Source organism: Tupaia chinensis, unplaced genomic scaffold (genome assembly GCF_000334495.1).
Source record: "Tupaia chinensis unplaced genomic scaffold, TupChi_1.0 Scaffold142384_1, whole genome shotgun sequence".
Lineage (NCBI taxonomy): Eukaryota > Metazoa > Chordata > Mammalia > Scandentia > Tupaiidae > Tupaia > Tupaia belangeri.
In genome coordinates, this window is record NW_006202232.1 from 200,797 (window position 1) to 221,644 (window position 20,848).

The window sequence follows — 20,848 nt, forward strand, 5'->3', positions numbered from 1 at the left end:
GAAAGGGCGCGTCCCCTGCCACCCTCGCCACGCCCGCCCATCTGCTCCTCACCTTTCCCTTCTGACAGGTGGTAAACAAAGTAGCAGCTCTGGCGCCCAAAGGCGGTGGCAGCCAGCAGGAGCCCAGCGACAGGACTGGGCTCGAGGTCACACTACCCGCACCCCCAACCATGCCAGCTCTCACACCTGAGCTGAAAAACCACACACCAGATAGGGGGACTCTCTCCTGTCTCCAGGGAGATGGGGAGCGGGATCTGTCCCTGGTCACAGGGGACACCTGGGCACTCAGGGTCTGTAGGGAATGGGCGGAGGGGGGAAGATCTGGGAGTCTCTGGAGATCTGGGGAGAGGGAATCTGGTAGTACTTGAGCCATGTGGGGAAATGGGGTCTCTGAGGGAATTCCTGGGTAGCTGGGGTTGCCTAGGATATCTGGACAGGGAATGGGGGGGAGGGTCGGGGTCGGGTGGGCAGGCCTATTCTTTCAGGATATCTGGAGGTCCCGACTGTCCCCTAACAACCACGGATGCTACACTCTTAGGGGACAGTCGGGACCTCCAGAGAAATTCGTCGGGTGTTCAGATGCGTCCGGAACATTGCAGTGAATGGTTATCTCCAGGGACATCCTGGGGGGTACGCGGGGTCCACCGGCATACCCGCCGTGGTCGATGGTCGGGGAGTGGCAGGGGGGGGGGGCGGGGGGGGGGAACCACCGTGGGACCGGCCAGGGGTCTCTAAGTCTTCGGACGTCTGGAAACGTGAGGGTTCGCCGAGACTCAGGGCGGGCTGACGTGTGCCCCTTTCCTGCGCAGGCCGCAGCCTCCCTCTTCCCGCGAGCCCCAGCGCCCGGCAGCTCCTGGCGCGACAGGATTTGTGGGTGGCTGGCTTGCCGTAGTTGGTTACTCCCCTGGGTAGGGCCAAGGAGTGTGATTTGGAAAGGCGGTTTAGAAGGGGTCCTCAAGGCTGCGGGACCTCGAGGTTATCTGAACTATTGCTTTTGTATTGCTGCTCCAGGCGGGTGCCAGAGTACTAGGCCGGATTGTGATCTGGTCAGTGATGCTCTAAAGGTCATTTTTGAGGAGGCGGGGCCTGTGGTAGAGGCGGGCACTCACCAAGGGGGCTGGCTTGGAATGCTACTCGAGGAGGTGATGCTTATGAATGCATGGGCGGGGCTTGAAATGTCTGTATCCGGAGTTGAGGTTCAAAGGCTAACTAGAAAGCGAAGTTTGGAATGTTAAAGAGCCAAATCTTGGAGAAGCAACCTCCAGCGTGTGCCTAGGGTGGTATTAGCCAAAGGTGAGATGGTGTGGAAGATTATTCCAGCGAACAGGCCCAGGATTATTTATTAAGGCGCGGTGGGGACCGTCATTAATGTAGGCTGAACCTTTAGGGTTACAGTGGGGGTGGGGGAACAGTGCTGGGATAGGGAAAGGACGGTCCAGTCTGCGGTCCAGTCTGCGTGTGGGTTCTATAGAGCAAAGAGATGTGGTTAGAATGTTAACTCAGGGGCGGGGCCGTGGTGATTTCTGGAGAGTCCCTTGACGTTTTTTTTTTTTTTTTTGTTATTTAGATGTAAAATAATTAAATTGCAGTTATTTGACAAATAGATAAAAGGAATCAACACAATATTCTGTAGTTGGTTAGAATTGTTGATATATGTAAATGACAATTTATACATATATGTAAGATTATTATGAAAAAAAGGACTTTTTGGGTTAGTTTTTGTTTTAGCATAATAAATAAACTTACTTTCCCTTTTTTTGAGAGAGAGATTTTTGCTATAGGGCATATGTACTCACCAGAGAGACAGAGAGATACAGAGAGACAGAAAGCAAGAAATCACTCTCTGTCCCCATAGCCATACTACAATCTTTTCTCCTCCATTCTCCTCTCCTGATTTTGAGCACCCATGTGCCCAACATGAATTTCAAGATGCTGAGTCCATGGGACCAGCAGTTAGCGTAATGGCTGTGTCTCTGAACTCTCATGTGGCTGACTGCGGTTCTCCTCTCCGGATCTTGAGCACGCACGCACACTCACCTGGCATGAGTTTTAAGCCACCACGTCTGGGACGTGAACCGCGGTCAACTACATGGGAGTCCAGCGATGTAGCCATTAGGCTAACTGCAGGTCCCACAAGCAAACTTTAAAGTGTATTATTAGGAGATAATAAATCTTGTAGAAGCTTCAACCTCTGTAATATTGTCAGAGGTTAACAATGTTACAAATTCATAAACACTAAATTAATAGGAAAGAAGTTAAAAAAAAAAAACTCTTTCCAAATCTTTTAGAAGAGCATTGTGGTTTGTAATTAGCCTCAGAATTTATTTCTAAAGTGTGGGTGCTTTGATACTGTTCTAAGGAAGTTCTGGGAGAGGTAGTACCCTACTACTATCCATTTGAAGCATCTATTTTACCTTCTCCTCTTCTTCCGCTTTACTTGTCAGAATTTGAATTTGGGGGGCCAGCAGATGATGTAGCAGTTGTGTCACTGGACTCCCACATGGTCGTCCATGGTTCAAGTCCTAGACCCAGCGGCTTGAAAATCACACTGGATATACATGTGTGTGTGCCCAAGATCCCAGGAGGAGAATGGAGAAGGGATTATGGCATGGCCATCCCTGGGGGTGGGGGATGAGTTTTCGCTTTCCTTCTCATTGTCACTGTCTCTCTCTCTGGCAAGCGCACATGCCCTAAGGCAAAAACCTCTGAAAAATTTAATTTTTTATTTAGTCTCTGAATATTTCCAATTACTGACTCCACAGTCTCTATTGTTTTATCTGTCTCTTCCTACAATAATGCCAGACCTTCTTCATTAGCTTCATTGGTACAGTTCTGTACTCTTCATTTTCAGTAGACTTGATATATTAGTTATAGCTTTCAGGTTTTTTTAAGTTTTGTTTTCTTTTTTTTAAGAGGTTTTTGCTATAGGGCACATGCGCTCACCAGACAGACAGAGAGAGACAGAGAGACAGAAAGCGAGAAATCACCCCCCGAGGAGATGGCCATGCTGCAATCCCTTCTCCTCCATTCTCCTCTTGGGATCTTGGGCATGCCCGGCGTGAATTTTAAGCCACCAGGTACAGAACGTAAACCGCGGTCAACTACATGGGAGTCTAGTGACATAGCATTACACTAACTGCTGGTCTCATATCTTTCAGTATTTTTTTGGAGGGACTTTCATGATTTCACAGTTTTAGCAATCTTTTCTTCAGAAAGTTGAGATGATATTGCATTTGTTCTTTTTCTCCAGTACTGTTACTCAAGGTTGCTAGCATTGGTGATTCCATAATAGCTTGCAAATGCTTTCTGCTGCTCTTTGATACAGATTGCCATGTTTTTCTCTTCTTAGATGTTATCTTTTTAAACAGTATTTTTTTTCCTTTTTTTTTTTTTTTTTGGGGGGGTTTTTGCAATTGGGACCGGGCGCTTGCACAACAGACAGAGACAGAGAGACAGAAAGCGTGAAATCACCCCCCAGGGGGGATGGTCATGCTGCAGTCCCTTCTCCTGCATTCTCCTCTCAGGATCTTGGGCATGCACGCACACGCGCCCGGCGTGAGTTTAAGCCACCAGGTCCGGGACTCGAACCACGGTTGACTACGTGGGAGTCCAGCAACAAAGCCATTACGCTAACTGCTGGTCCGTTAAACAGTATTTTTTAAGAATTATTTTATTTGATTTTTTTTTATTGTAAGTGTTATTTAAATTTGACCAGAGAAAGAAAGTGAAAAAACAAGCTACCAGGTCCAGGATTTGAACCATGGTCAGCCATGTGGGAGTCCAGTACCTTAACTACCACGCCATCTGCCAGCCCCTTGAGTGTTATCTTTATCTGTCTTAGATTGGCATTATTTATTTATTTTAAGAGAGATTTTTCTATAGGGCACATGTGCTTGCCAGAGAGAAAGTAAGCAAGAGATCACCACCCTGAGGGGATGGCCATGCTGCAATCCCTTCTCTTCCACTCTCCTCCCGGGATTTTGGACATGCACACACACGTGTCCAACATGAGTTTTAAGCCATCGGGTCCGGGACTTGAACCACAGTTGACTACATGGGAGTCCAATGACATAACCATTATGCCATCTCTGGTCCCTTCTCTTCAGGTTTCTTTTCAACTCTTGACTTTTTCTTGGAAACATTTCCTTTACCAGGCATCTTGATCTAAATGGAACAATTCTAATAGTGATTTTTTTTAAATGGTAATTTCTCAATAAATCTTCTGAGAGCTGCCTTCAGAATAATTTGTGGCCCAACAATTGCCCTTAGTGTTTTCTTTTCTGATTCTAATCCCCTAGCAGTTATGCTGATAATGTCATTTTTAAAATAATTATCAAGGATAGTTGCCTGCCCCAAGACCAAGGCAAATACAAACATGTGAAAAACCTTGGGTACTTTTAGGGTGCTGTGGAAAGTTCAAGGAACTAGAGACTGCCTTAATTAACCTTGGGGGGGGGAGTGGGAATGTGTATGGGGGAGGTAGGTGAGAATCATTGGAGTTATAGGAAGGCAGTGGACAGGACTAGGCTGAAAATCCAGCACAAGTCATGAGTTAATATCTGGAATTGGGTAAGATTCCCTACTTTGGAACCAGGCAGCATGACTCTGCTAGTACCAGCTTTCTGGTGCTTTGTATCCAAAAATACCTTGCATTTTATCTCTTTGTAAAAAGCTTAGATACCCAAATATAAAGTAATATATTCATATTTTAAGAATCAGAACAACAACAAAAAGAAACCTCCCCCCAAAAAAATCAGAACCATGTAGTCTGTATTTCCCTACCTGTTCCTTCTGACTTTTAAAATTTGTTGAAATGTGCAGGCCCTGCCATCTAGTGATTAAGGGAGCTAGATCCCACATGACTAACTGAGGGTTTTTTTTTTTTTTTTCATTTTTTATTTTTGGAGAAGTTTTGGTATAGGGCGCGTGTGCTCACCAGAAGGACAGAGAGACAGAGAGACAGAAAGCGAGAAATCATCCTCCAGGGTGGATGACCATGCTGCAATCCCTTCTCCTCCATTCTCCTCTTGGGATCTTGGGCACACACGCACACATGCCCAGCGTGAGTTTAAGCCACCACGTCTAGGACCGAACCGCAGTCAACTACATGGGAGTCTAGCAACATAGCCATTATGCCAAGTGCTGGTCCCCCTGAGGTTTTTAATCCCTACCCCAATGCTTGAAAAACATGCCTAATTAGGAATGCTTCTCCTCTCTCACATTTCTTTGTCTCTCTCCCTCTGACAAGTGCATACACACCCTTTGGCAATAAAAAAAATGGAAAATAAATTGGGGGCCAGCTAGTGGCATGGTGGTTAAGGAGGCTGGATCCCACACGGCCAATGGCATGATTTGAGTCCTGGACCTAGGGATTTGAAAATTATGCCGAGCACATGTGACTGCATACCCAACATCCTGAAAGGAAAATGGAGAAGAGATGGTGGTATGGCCATTCCTCCCTGGGGGTGCTTTCTCACTTTACCCCTCTTTGTCTTTCTCTGGCAAGTGCATGTACCTTATAGAAAATTTTTTAAAAAAAGAAAAAAATATAAAACTCTTAGAAACATGATTTTTTTGAAAAACAGGTAGAAGATCATAAATAGTTAACTTATTACAACATTTTAATAATTTCTACATCTATATTAAGATTATATATATAAATATAGTTTACATATCACATAATTTGCCCATTTAAACTGTATGATTATATAGTAAATTTCTTTTTTTTTTAAGAATTATTTGGGACCAGCAGTTAGCATAATGGCTATGTCGCTGGACTCCCACGTAGTCGACCGTGGTTCACGTCCCGGACCCGGTGGCTTAAAACTCATGCCGGGCGTGTGTGCATGTGTGCCCAAGATCCTGAGAGGAGAATGGAGGAGAAGGGATTGTGGTGTGGCCATCTCCCCTGGGGGATGATTTCTCGCTTTCTGTCTCTCTGTCTCTCTCTGTCTGGCGAGCGCACACGCTCTATCGCAAAAATCTCTCCAAAAAAAAAAAGAATTATTCATTCCATTTTATTTATTCATTCATTTATTTTAATTTGACCAGAGAGAGACAGAGAGAGAGGGAAGGTGAGAAAGCAAGCCACCAGGTCTGAGACTTGAACCATGGTCAGCTAGTTGGGATTTTCCAGTGCCTTAACCACCATGCCACCTGTTGGTCCCCATGTTATAGTAAATTTCATATGGTAAGAATTTAGAATATTTTTCTTCCCCTAAAAAAGACCCCATAACCTTGGGACCAGCAGTTAGCGTAATGGCTATGTCGCTGGACTCCCACGTAGTCATCCGCGGTTCGCATCCCGGACACGGTGGCTTAAAACTCACGCCGGGCGTATGTGCGTGCATGCCCAAGATCCCGAGAGGAGAATAGAGGAGAAGGGATTGCAGCGTGACCATCCCCCCTGGGGGGTGATTTCTCGGTTTCTGTCTCTATGTCTCTCTCTGTCTGGCGAGCGCACGCACCCTATAGTGAAAAACCTCTCCCCCCGCTCCCCCCAAAAGACCCCATAACCTTTAGCAGTTACTCTCCATTCTCCAAGTAAGTACTAATAGGCTAACTCCATGGATTTGCTTATTTTCATTTCCTAAAAATATACAATATGTACTCTTTTCCAACTTCACTTTCCTAGCAAAATTTTTTTTTAGAGATATTTGCTATAGGGCACATACACTTGCCAAAGAGACACAGAGAATCAGAAAGGGAGAAATCACCACCCCACCCTCCCCCAGGGTGGATGGCCATGCCGCAATCCCTTCTCTTCCATTCTCCTCTCAGGATCTTGGGCATGCATGCACATGTGCCCAGTTTAAGCCACCGGGTCCGGAACTTGAACCATAGTCGACTATGTGTGAGTCCAGCAACATAGCCATTACACTAACTACTGGTCCCCGGATTCTATTTTTTAAAAAAATATTTATTTAATTACATTTGTTGTTATTATTATTCATTTGACCAGAGAGGGAGAAAGGGAAAACGAGAAAGTAAGCTGCCAGGTCTGGAACTCGAATGCAGTCAGCCATGTGGGAATCCAGCACGTCTAGCCACCAGGTCACCTGCCAGCCCCAGGTTCTTTTTTTAAAGATTTATTTAATTTTATTAATTATTAATATTATTATTTAATTTGCAATAGGGTACATGCACTAACCAGAAAAACACAGAGAATGTGTGAAAGCAAGCCACTGGGTCCAGGACCCAAACCTCAGTCAGCCATGTGGGAGTCCAGTGCCCTAACCATCACACCACCTGCTGACCCTCAATGTTCAGATTCTTTTACTTATTTTTCAAATTGTGTTATGTATTTATTTTTTAATTTGCCAGAGGGCACATGTACATACCAGAGATAAAAAGAGACAGAGGGAGAAAACACATCCCAATGGGACATAAGCATACCACAATCCCTTATCCTCCATTTCTGTACCCTGTCAGGATTATTTTCCTTAGGGCATGTGTGCTCACCAGAAAGAGAGAGAGGCAGAGACAGTGAGAGGGAAAGTGAGAGATCACACCCCAGAGGGGATGGCCATGCCTTAATCCTTACTTCATTCGCCTTCTGGGGACTTAGGCACACATAGACACATGCCCAGCGTGATGTTCAAGCTACTGGGTCCTAGATTCAAACCATGATCAGCCATGTGGGAGTCCAGCTACATATCCGCCATGCCATCTGCTGGTCCTCCCTGTCAAGACTCTGAGCACACACACACACACACACACACATGCACCTATAGTGTTTTCTCAAGCTGATGGGGTCAGGATTCAAACTGCTAATTGCTTGTGTGGAATCTAGATCCCTTAACCACCAGGTCATGAGGCCAACCCTATTTATGTTTTTGTTACTGAGTTGTAAGTATTCTTTATATATTCTGGATACCAGTCTATTGTTAAATATATGATTTCCAAATATTGTTTGTTTTTTAATTGCCAGAGGGTATGTGGTCTTGCCAGAAGAGAGAGAGAGAGAGGCAGAGAGAGAAGGAGAAAGCACCCCTGATTGGGCATGCTTACATTGCAATCCCTTCTCCATTTTTCCATCCTGTTGGGAGTTTGGTCACACATATCCAGTGGCTGGGACTGGGATTCAAACTGCTATTACCCATGTGGGATTGGGCTCCCTTTACCACTAGGCGATGGAGCTGGCCCTAACTTGCAAATATTTTCTCCCAATTTATTTATTTTCTTGCTAGTAACTTTTTTCTTTCTTTCCTCCATGAGAGAAATAGAGAAAGAAACAGAAAAAAGGAGACACACAGAGATAGGTATTTTTGTTAGAGTTCCACCATACTGTGATCCTCCTACCCCAGCCTTTCAATCAGTCGAAACAACAGGCATGCACAGCTACACCCAGCATGTTCTGATTGGCCTGGAAACTGAACCCTGGCCTCGCATGCAGCTCCTAACCTCCTGGGTGGTGGTGTTAACTGTACATAATGGCTGGAATACTTGCTAGTGTCTTTGAAGTACAACGGTTTTTTAAAAAATTAAGATGTCTGCCATAGGACACACATACTTGCCAGAGAGAGACAGAGAGACAGACAGAGGGAAAGTGAGAAATCACCCCCTAGGGGGGATGGCTATGCTACAATCCCTTCTCCTCCATTCTTCTCCTGGGATTTTGAGCACATATGCATGTGCATGGATGCGCGCGTACACACACACACACACACACACACACACACACACACTCCTGGCATGATTTTGAAGCTGCCAGGTCCAGGACTTCTGTTCTCGGCCATGTGGGGTTCCAGTGCCTTAACCACTATCCCACCCACTGTCCCCAACAGTTTTTAAAAAATTGTTTTAGGGAGTTTTTGCTATAGTGAGCACTCATCAGACAGACAGAGACAGAGAAACAGAAAGTGAGAAATCACTCTCCAATGGGGATGGCCACACTGCAATCCCTTCTTCTCCATTGTCCTCTCGGGATCTTAGGCATGCACACACACATATCCCGCAGGAATTTTGCTTATTTTTTTTTAAAGAATTATTTTATTTAACTTTATTTATTTATTTATATTTGGCCAGAGAGAGATGGAGTGAGAGAGAAAGTGAGAAAGTAGGCCGACAGGTGCAGGATGCGAACTGCAGTCAGCCACATGGAAGTCCAGCACCTTTAACCACTGCCACCTGCTGGCCCCTGCCCCCAGCGTGGGTTTTAAGCTGCTGGGTTTGGGACTTGAATGGCAGTCGACTATGTGGGGTTCCAGCAATGTAACCATTATGCTATCTGCTGGTCCCAATTTTTAAAAATGTGTGATAGGGCGTGGTCATAGAGGGATAGAAAGAGAGAAAATACCTTTCAGGATGGATGGCCATACCATAATCCCTTCTCCCCCATTCTCTTGGGATTTTGGGCACACACACACACACACACACACACTGTGTTTTTCAAACCACCAGGTCCAAGACTCAAACTGCACAGTCAGCTATGTGGGATCTAGCCACCTTAACCACCACACCACCACTGGCCCAGTTTTAGTGTTTTTTTTTTTATTTTTAGAGAGATATTTGCCATTGGGTGTGTGCACTTGCCAGAGAGACAGAGAGAGACAGAAAGCGAGAAATCAACTCCCAAGGGGGATGGTCATATTGCAATCCCTTCTCCTCCAGTCTTTTCTCTGGATTTCGGGCATGCATGCACACACACACACACACACACACACACACACACACACACACACATTCAGCATGTGTTTTAAACCACCAGGTCTAGGACTCGCATCACGGTGGACTACGTGTGAATTTAGCAATGTAACCATTACGCCATCTGCTGGTCCCAACAGTTTTAGTTTTGATGAAGCCAATTTATTTAGTGTTTTTCTTCTGTTGATTTTTTTTTTCGAGAGAGATTTTTGCACTCACCAGAGAGACAGAGAGAATGAAAGCAGAAATCACTCCCTGGGGGGATGGCCACACAGAGATCCCTTCTCCATTCTTCTCTTGGGATCTTGAGCTCACACACACACACACACACACACACACACACACACACACACAATGTCCAGCGTGAGTTTTAAGCTGCAGAATCCAAGACTTGAACAGCAGTAGACTATGTGGGAGTTCAGTGACATAATCATTATGTTTTGTTGATTTTATTTTTGGTATCTTCTCTTTAAAAATATCTCCTGGGCTGACCCTATCGTCTGGTGGTTAAGGGATTGGGATCCCACATGGTCTGCCATGCAGTTCAAGTCCCAAACCCAGCAGCTTGGAAAACACACCAGGTACATTTGCCTCCAGGCCCCAAATCCTAACAGGATGGAGAAGCGAAAAAGGGGTTGAGGCATGACCACATCCTATTGGGAAGCGTTTTCTCCTTCTCCCTCTCAGAGTCTATTTCTCTATCTTTGGTGAGTGCATATTTTACCCTTCCCTGGCAAAAACAAAAAACTCTTAAACCTAATGTCATGAAGGTTTACTCCAATGCATTCTAAGAATTTTATAGTTACAGCTGTATTTATTTATTTATTGTAAAGGTTTTTGACTTAAGGCATGCGCACTTGTCAAATAGAGAGAGAGACAGAGACAGTGAGTGGGAAAGTGAGAAATAACCCCTTAGGGGGGATGGCCACCTCAATCCCTTCTCCATTCTCATCCCGAGATCTTGGACATGCATGCACATGCACCTGGCGTGAGTTTCAAGCCACCAGGTCCGGGACTCTAACCATGGTCACCCATGTGGGAGTCCAGGGACATAACTGCCACACCATCTGCTGGCCCCCTTAGCTTTTATATTTAGATCTAGGATCCATTTAGAAGTTTTTTGTATAGTGTGAGGAAAGGGTAAAACTTCATTCTATGTATGATCATTATGCCAATACCACACTGTCTTCATTATTGCTTTTTGTATTGAGTTTTTTAAATTGAGAACTGTGAGTCCTTCAACTTTGTTCTCTTTTCTCAAAATCGTTTTGGCTCGGGACCAGCAGATAGCGTTAACGGTTATGCCGCTGGACTCCCATGTAGTCAACCGTGGTTCGAGTCTTGGACCAAGTGGTTTAAAACTGACACCAGGCGCATGTGCGTGTATGCCCAAGATCCTAAGAGGAGAATGAAAGGGAAGGGATGGCGGTGTGGCCATCCCTCCTGGGGGGTGATTTCTCACCTTCTGTTTCTCTGTCTCTCCAGTGAGTTCATGTGTCTTATAGCAAAAATCTCTCTTAAAAAATAAAAGATTGTGGGAACCAGCAGTTAGCGTAATGGCTATGTCGCTGGACTCCCATGTAGTCGACTGCGGTTCGTGTCCCGGACCCGGTGGCTTAAAACTCACGCCGGGCGCGTGTGCGTGCATGCCCAAGATCCCGAGAGGAGAATGGAGGAGAAGGGATTGCGGCGTGACCATCCCCCCTGGGGGGTGATTTCTCGCTTTCTGTCTCTATGTCTCTCTCTGTCTGTCTGGCGAGCGCACGCGCCCTACAGTGAAAATCTCTCCAAAAAAAAAAAAAAGAAAGAAAAGATTGTTTTGACTCTTCTGGGTTTCTTGCATTTCATATGACTTTTAGGATCAGTTTTTCAATTTCTGTAATAAAAGGAAAATGGGATTTTGATAGGGCTTGCATTAGATCTGTAGATCAATTTGGGAAGGATTGCCATCTTAACAATATTAAGTCTTTTGATACATGAGCAACAGAGGTCTCACGATTTACTTATTTATTCTTTAATGTCTTTCCATGATGTTTTGTAGTTTTTTGGTGTATAAGTTTTAGAATACTGTTTAATTTATTCTTAAGTATTTTACTTTTTTTAAAAAGAATTATTTTATTTAACTTTTTTTATTTATACATTTTTTTATTTTAATTTGACCATAGAGGGAGAGAGAGAGAAAGAAAGAGAGGGAATGTGAGGAAACAAACCACCAGGTGCAGGACTCGTTCAGGACTCGAACCGTAGTCGCCCATGCAGGAATCCAGCGCTTTTAACCACCACACCATCTGCCGGCCCCCAGTATTTTACTATTTTTAAACTATAGTATTATTTTCTTTCTTTAATTTTTTGCCAGAGGATGTGTGCACTTTCTAGAGAGAGACAGAGGGAGAAGGAGAAAGCACCCCACAAGGGTATGTGGTAATCCCACAATCCTTTCTCCATATCTCCATCCTGTCCAGATCTAGAGCATGTATGCAGACATGGCCAAAGTATTTTTCAAGCCACTGGAGCTGAGAGTCAAACCACAGTCAGCCATGTGGGATCCATCTCCCTTAAGCACTTGGCTATGTATGTGGCAGCCCCTCCAGAGGTTTTAAATTGTTGTTGGCTTTTTTTGGAGAGGTTTTTGGTATAGAGCATGTGCACTCGCCAGAAAGACAGAGGGAGAGAGACAAAGTGAGAAATCATCCCCCATAGGGGATGACCATGCTGCGATACCTTCTCCGTTCTCCTCTTGGGATCTTGGACACGCACGCACATGCGCCAGGCATGAGTTTAAACCACCGGGCCTGGGACTCAAACCACGGTTGACTACATGGGAGTCCAGTGACATAACCATTATGCCAACTGCTGGTACCTTTTTCCACTGAACTCCCATGTAGTTGACTGCGGTTCGAGTCCCGGACCCAGTGGCTTAAACTCACGCCAGGCGCATGTGCGTGTGTGCCTGAGATCCCAAGAAGAGAATGGAGGAGAAAGGATTGTGGTGTGGCCATCCTCCCTGGGGGGTGATTTCTCACTTTTTGTCTCACTGTCTCTCTCTGTCTTTCTGGTGAGTGCATGCACCCTATAACAAAAACCTCTCAAAAAAAAAATTGATCAGAGAGAGAGAGAAAGGGAAAGTGAGAAAGCAATCCGCCAGGTCTGGTACTTGAACCATGGTCAGCCGTGTGAGAGTCTAGCACTTTAACTACCATGCCACCTGCTGGCCCTTTTTATTTATTTATTTATTTTAAATAAGTATTTTATTTAACTTTATTTATGTGTTCGTTTATTTTTAATTTGACCAGAGAGAGACAGAGTGAGAGAGAGAGAAAAAGTAAGAAAGTAAGCCTCTAGATCTGGCACTAGAACTGCAGTCAACCATGGGGTAGTCTAGGGCCCTTAACCACCATGCCACACACTGGCCACAATTATTATTAATTTTAATTTGCTGTAGGGTACATGTGCTCACTGAGAGAGAGAGACAGAGAGACAAAGTGAGAAAACAAGCCATGAGGTCCCAGACTCAAACCACAGTTGGTCATATGGGATCCAGCTGCCTTAAATGCCATGCTGGCCCTCAAATTCTTTTTCTGATTTAGCAAAACATTCTAGTATTTTTCCCTGTCAATCCAGAAAGAATTTTTAAATCTTTTTTTTGTAAGAGATTTTTTACCTTAGGGCATGTGTGTTCACCAGAGATAGAGACAGACAGAGATAGTGAGAGGGAAAGTAAGAAATCACCCCCCGGGGGGATGGCCATGCCACAATCCCTTTTCCTCTGTTCTCCTCTGAGGATAGGCATCCATGCATGTGTGCCCAGCGTGAAGTTCAAGCCACTGGATCCAGGACTTGAACCACAGTCGGCAATGTGGGAGTCTGACATAACTGCTATGCCATCTGCTGGCCCCAAGAATTTTTAAATCTTTTTAATCACAGTATAATATATACAGGAACTTCAAGAAGTTTATGGAAATAGATATGATAAGAAAACTATGCATGGGAGCTGGCAGGTGGCGTGGTGGTTAAAGGAGATGGATTCCCACATGGCTCACCACAGTTCGAGTCCCAGACCTGGCAGTTTGCTTTCTTGCTTTCCCTTTCTCTCTTTTTCTGTCTCTCTCTGGTCAAGGTAAAAATAATAATAACAAATGGAGTTAAGTAAATAATTATTTTTTTAAAAAACTATGCATGAATTTCAATATTTTTGTACCAAAATAATTCCGTTTTTGTTTTCGTTTATATTTGTTTGTTTTGTTCTGTTTTAGTCTGCTATAGCATATGTGTGCTCACCAGAGAGAGAAAGTGAGAAATCACTCCCCAGGAGGAATGGCCACACCAAAATCTCTTCTTTATTCTTCTCTAGGGATTTGGGCATGCATGCACACACACTCACTGTGTTTTAAAGCCATGGGTCCAGGACTTGAACCATTCAGTTGGCCACATGGGATCCACTGTCTATCCACTATGCCACCTCCTGGCCCTAATTTGTTCTTTAGTTTCATTTTTTCACAAATATGTTGCTGTCCCATTGTACAATCACTTATAAGCATACAAATTGTCATGAATAATGCATAAATGCTTACTTTATCAATATTAGCAACTGTGTAAGTTATAGAAAGAAAAATAGACAGATGATAAATAGAGAGATCATGTTGGGTGGGAGCCAGGACCTATAGACGGGCAGTTAGATTTTCTCCATTTTTTTAAGAGAGATTTTTGCTATAAGGCACATGTATTCCTTGGAGAGACAGAGAGACAGAAAGTGAGAAATCAACCCCAGGGTGGGCGGCTACAATCCCTTCTTCTTCATTCTCCTTTTGGGATTTTGGGCACACACACATGTGCCCAACATAAGCTTTAAGCCACCAGGTCTGGGACTTGAGCCAGTGTCAACTACATGGGAGTCCAGCAACGTAAACATTGTGCTATCTGCTGGTCCCATGTCTCCATTTTTCTTTTATTTTTTGTTTTATTTAGAGAGAGATTTTTGCTATAGGGCATGCATGCTCGCCAGAGAGATAGAGACAGAGAGACAGAAAGCAAGGGGCTGGCAGGTGGCATAATAGTTAAGGGTGCTGGAATCCCACATGGCCAACCACAGTTCAAATCCTGGACCTGTTGGCTTGCTTTCTCACTTTCTATCTCTCTCTCTTTCTCTCTCTTGCTCTGTCCCTCTCTGGTGAAATTAAAATAAATAAATAAAAATAAAGTTAAAATAATTCTTAAAAAATATTTTTTATTTATTTAATTTTATTTATTCATTCATTTACTTTAATTTGACCAGAGAGAGAGAGAGAAAGTGAAAAAGCAAACCACCAGGTCCAGGACTCGAACCATGGTTGGCCATGTGGGAGTGTCCAGTGCCTTAACCACCACGACACCCACTGGTCCCCCAAGATTTTTTTTTTGGAGAGGTTTTTGCTATAGGGTGCATGTGCTTGCCAGAAAGACAGAGAGAGACAGAAGAGACAGAAAGCGAGAAATCAACCCCCGGGAGGCAGGCCATGCCACAATCCCTTCTCCTCCATTCTCTTCCGTCAGGATTTTGGCACACATGCACACATGCCTGGTGTAAGTTTTAAACTACCATGTCCGGGACTCAAACTGTATTGTACTACATGGAAGTAAAATGATGTAACCATTATGCTATCTCCTAGTCCCATGTCTCCATTTTTTAAAAATAATTATTCTATTTTTAGACAGCAGATGGTGTGGTGGTTAAGGTTCTGTGCTACCACATGGCCAAATGAGGTTCAGGTCCCAGACCTGGCGGTTTGATTTCTCATTTTTCCTCTTTCTCTCTGTCCATCTCTCTCTGGTAAGCATATATGCCCTACAGCAAAATTAAGTAGCAATAATAATAAATAAAATAATTCTTTTTAAAAATTTATTTAGTTTTATTATTTTTTTATATTTTGCTATAGGGCATGTGCACTCACCAAAGAGAGACAGAGAGAGAGAGAAATAGAGATAGAGAAAGTAGGAAGTAAGCCACCAGGTCCAGGACTCAAACCATGGTTGGCCCATGTGGGAGTCCAACACCTTAACAACCACACCACCTGCTAGTTCCTCATCTCCATTTCAAAAAAAAAAAATTAAGTTCATTTGTCTATCTATTCCATGAGAGAAAAACAGAGACAGAGAAGAAGGCACCCCAATGGGGTCTCCACACCACAACCTACCTCTGTCTCAGCTGGCCCAGATCAGAGGCAGGCAACACGCACACTTGGAATACCCATAGGTCCAAGGACACATACTCAGGCCATCCTATGTGGGTCCAGTTGCACCCCCACTGCTCCATCACCTGGCCCTCCAATATTTCCTTTTAATTTTGCCAGAGGGTTCATGTGCTCACTGGAGAGAGAGAGAGAAAGCATCCACCCATGGAGCAGGGACATGCCATCTCCTCAATTTCTCCCTCCTGTCAGAATTTTGGGCATGCACACATGCCTGGAGTGTTTTTCAAGCCACTGTGTTTGGTATTCAAATCACACAGTTGGCCATGTGGGATCCAACCACCTTAACAACCATGCCAACAGCTGGCCCCCAGTATTTATTTAAATGGAGAAAACCCTAGATAAACATTCTTTTTTTCTTTTTTGGAGAGGTTTATGCTATAGGGCACGTGCGCTCACCAGAAAGACAGAGAGAGACAGAGAGACAGAAAGCGAGAAATCACCCTGCCCTGGGGGCTCCCTGGGGGGGGGGGGATGGCCATGCTGCAATCCCTTCTCCTCCCCTCTAGGGATCTTGGGCACGCACTCACACGTGCCCGGCGTGAGTTTAAGCCACTGGGTCCGGGACTTGAACCGTGGGAGACTACATTGGAGTCCAGCAACACAGCCATTCCGCCAACTGCTGGTCCCAATCTGATGAACATTCTTGAGAAAACATCCTGCTCAATATTTCCATTCTTGGGACCAGCAGATGGCATAATGGTTGTCGCTGGATTCACACATGGTCAACTGCAGTTCAAGTCCTGGACTTAAAAGGCTTGAAATTCACAAAGGGCACATGTGTGTGCATGCCCCAAATCCCTAGAGAATGGAGGACAAGGAATTGTGGTATGGCCATACTCCCTAGAGGGTAATTTCTCACTTTCTGTCTCTCTGTCTGTTCAGCAAGTACACGCACCCTATAGCAAAAATCTCTCTTAAAAAAAAAAAACAGAGAGATTTCCATTCTTTCCTTCAGATCCATTCTTAGAAACAGAACCACTAAGTTAGGAAAGGTGTGTGTGTATATATTGTTACACTGTCCTGATAAATTTTTAATCAGTTTGCAGTCCTATCACCCATGTATGAAAGTGTCCACTTTCTTCCATCATTACTGACTCTGTACATCACCTTTAATACTTAACTGTTTGGGGACCAGCAGTTGGCATAATGGCTATGTCCCTGGACTCCCATGTAGTCGACCATGGTTCGAGTCCCAGACCTGGTGGCTTAGACTCATGCTGGGCGCGTGCGCATGTGTGCCCAAGATCCCAAGAGAAGAATGGAGGCGAAGGGATTGCAGCGTGGCCATCCCCCCTGGGGGGTGATTTCTTGCTTTCTGTCTCTCTGTCTGTCTCTCTCTGTCTTTCTGGCGAGTGTACATGCCCTATAGCAAAAACTTCTCAAAAAAAAAAATCTTAACTGTTTGAGGGACCAGCAGATAGTGTAATGGTTACATCACTGGACTCCCACGTAATTGATAGTGGTTCATGTCCCGAACTCAGTGGCTTAAAACTCCCGCCAGCCTCGTGTGCATGCATGCCCAAAATCCAAAGAGGAGAATGGAGAAGGGATTGTGGCGTGGTCATCCCCTCTGAGGGGTGATTCCTCACTTCCTGCCTTTCTTTCTCTTTAATGAGCACATGTGCCATGTAGCAAAAATCTCTCTCAAAAAAAAAAAAAAACTTACTATTTGAGATATTGGCCAACTCGGTTGGCCCATATGGGCCACAGTTTCCTCGTCTGCAAAATGGGTTTAAATTCTCATCTCACAGAATCCATTGAGAGACTAAGTGAGTGCTTAGATGGGTGAGAGGAGCTACCATGTAAGTGCTGTTTTTACTTTTGGCATTTATCGATGTGTGAAATGAAGAGCAGCTTTTCATTATTCATGTATTTGCAATGCTGTGATTATCCACAAGGCCCAGAATTTGTACATGTGCTTAATGGCTATTTGTAGTTTTTATGTTGTGAATCACTTGATTGTATCTATTGCCAATTTTTCAGTCTGAGATTGCTTGCCCTTTACGGTTATTGAACTACAGGAACTCTTTGCATTTTGAGGATATTGACTGTGTATCTTTCATACATTTTATTTTTGTCATGTCATATAACCTTCTCATGATTTCTTCATTACCCATGCAAAACACCCTGGAACTCCAGTTCCCTGCCATGATCACCTGACACATCACTAAAGCCTCATTTCCTGCCATCTTTCAAAATGCTCTTTCAATCTTCAGCCCCTCTTGGATGTAGTACCAGGCACAATTAATACCTGTTTTGCCTTCGCAACTACCCTTCCCTATAGCCCACTGTGTGTCTGCAGTCTTAACCCTCATACTCAAAATACCTGATTTTTCCCAACATCCCATATGAGTACCTTAAGAGCAGGGCCTGTGACAGACTAGGTACTCAATTAATGTTTACTGAATGAACAAAAGTGTAAGTTGTTGATTTTCCAAAATTTGGATATAGTCTTTCTTGACCATATGAGAAGCAAACACTTTTCTTCCTTTTTTAAAAATTTAAAATTTTTTTTTGCTATAGAGCATGTGCACTAGCTGGAGAGAGAGAAATCAACCCTTGAGGGGAGGGCCACACCACAATCCCTTCTCCTGTATTCTCCTCTTAGGATTTTGGACATGCATGCACACACACCCAGTGTGTTTTCCAAGCCACTGGGTCCAGGATTCTTACTGTGCAGTCAACCATGTGGGGTTCGACCACCTTGACTTCAGTGTCACCTGCTGGCATGCAATCACTTTCCTAAATATTTGTTACTGCTGATCTTGTTCTCAGGATCAAAGAGAGCAGGAAAAAAGTCTTTTCTCCCATTACATTTTATTTATTTATCTTTATTACTGTCAGAGGGCACATGTACTTATGTGTTTGGAGAGAAGAGAGGCACAATGACAAAGCACTTCCTAATGCGGTGTGGTCACACCACAATCCCATCTACATTTCTCCATCCTGTCAGGATCTGGGGCAACCACAAACATATACTAGCGTGTTTTTGTTTTTGTTTTTGGAGAGACTTTTGCTATACGGCGCATGCGCTTGCCAGAAAGACAGAGACAGACAGAGAGACAGAAAGCGAGAAATCACCTCCCAAGGGGGATGGCCACGCTGCAATCCCTTCTCCTCCATTTTCCTCTCAGGATCTTGGGCACGCACGCACACATGCCCTGCGTGAGTTTAAGCCACTTGGTCTGGGACTAAAACCATGGTTAAATACATGGGAGTCCAGCGACACCGCCATTACGCCATCTGCTGGTCCCGCTAGCATGTTTTTTAAGCCACCAGGTCTGGGATTACAACTACAGTCAGCCATGTGGAATCTGGCTCTCTACACACAGTGCTTAACTACTGTGCCAGGGTACTTTTCATTCTTTAAAGGTGCCTTTTTCTTTAGGTTTTTGCCATAGGGAGCATGCACTTACCAGAGAGAGAAGAGAGAGGGAGAGTCAGCGAGAGGGAAAGTGAGAAATCACCCCCCCATGGGGGATGGCCATGCTTCTCCAGTCTGTTCTTGAGATTTTGGGCATGTGTGCACATGTGTCCAGAGTGATTTTTCAAGCCACCAGGTCTGGGACTCGAACCACAGTTGACCATGTGGGAGTACAGTGTCTTCACCACTATGCTACCTGCTGACCTCAAAGATGCAAGTGGCATGGTGGCTAAGGTGCTGGACTCTCACATGAGTGACAGTGGTTTGAGTCCTGGACCTGGCAGCTTGCTTTCTCACTTTCCCTGTCTCTCTCTGTTCAAATTTTTAAAATAATGATGATAATGAATTAAATTAAATTAAATAATTCTTTAGGGACCAGCAGTTAGCGTAATGGCTGTGTCGCTGGACTCCCATGTAGTCAACTGCAGTTCAGGTCCTGGACCCAGTGGCTTAAAACTCACGCCAGGCACGTGTGTGTGCATGCCCAAGATCTTGAGAGGAGAATGCAGGAGAAGGGATTGTGGCATGGCCATCCCCCCTGGGGGGTGATTTCCTGCTTTCTGTCTCTCTATCTCTCTCCATCTGTCTGGCGAGCACATGTGCCCTGTGGCTAAAACCTCTCAAAAAAAATCTTTAAAAATATATAAAGTTTATTACTTCTGCCAGAGTGGGATTCGAACCAGTCAGCCACACGGGATCTAGCTAATAACACATAGTGGTTAGCCCCACTGTGCTATGGGGCTACCCCTTGAAGTTTATTTTATTTATTTATGTATTTCTAGGTTTTTGCTATAGGTCATGTGCACTTGTGTGTGAGACAGAGAAATCACTCCCCCAGTGGGGATAGCCATGCCATAATCCCTTCTCCATTCTCCTCTTGGGATTTTGGGCACGCACACACACGCGCCTAGCATGATCTTCAAGCTACTGGTCTGGAACTTGAATTGTGCAGTTAGTCCTGTGGGATCCAGCACCGTAAACTCCATGCCACCTGCTGTCCCCTTATTTCTTAATTTTGAGAGAGAGAGAGAGAGATCCTTGATAGGATTTCTTGGCATTCTATAATGGTTCCAATATTGTACAGGGGCACCCTACTCCCTGTGCCACTGTGGCTGATCCTGACTTTTAAGTTTGTTTCTTCTGTAAGCAAGAAAGACAGAGAGAGAACACTCCCAATAGGATCTTGATGCCCTGACCCACTCCAAGCTTCAGCTTTACCCAGACCCATAGTGTGGACTTGTATGAGTGCCCAGAATACTTGGGGAGATCTCCCTAAGCATACCAGGAACCTTTCCATGTGAGTCAGCATCACAGAGCATGGCATTTTACCACTGTACCACTATCTCGCTCCACCTGTTTTTTTAATTGCCAGAGTGTGCGTACATTCATGGTTTTAGGGGTTGGGAGAGAAAGAAAGGACCTCCAGAGGGGCACGGTCACACCACAATCCTTTTTCCCTCCTGTTGGAATTTTGGACACTCAGGCATACTTGCTAGCAATTTTTATTCTCAAGTCTTGGACCCAAGATTCAAACCTGTTGTCTTGGTACGAT

The 20,848-nt window shown here is 44.5% G+C and overlaps 1 protein-coding gene and 1 pseudogene across 2 annotated transcripts in view; one reads left to right on the top strand and one right to left on the bottom strand.

Moving 5' to 3' along the window:
- Nucleotides 1-954: 954 nt before the first annotated feature.
- LOC102491263 (centromere protein Q-like) lies at nt 955-4,289 on the bottom strand (annotated as a pseudogene).
- Nucleotides 955-20,848, top strand: part of GPKOW (G-patch domain and KOW motifs) — a 31,626-nt gene continuing 11,732 nt past the window's right edge. Inside the window, exon 1 of one of the 2 annotated variants that reach the window (XM_027766322.1) lies at nt 955-1,046. The gene's annotated coding sequence lies outside the window, so the exon portion shown is untranslated. Of the gene's footprint in view, nt 1,047-1,157; nt 1,294-20,848 lie in introns of those variants that run through there. The other variant, XM_006163506.3, reaches the window with a different exon arrangement.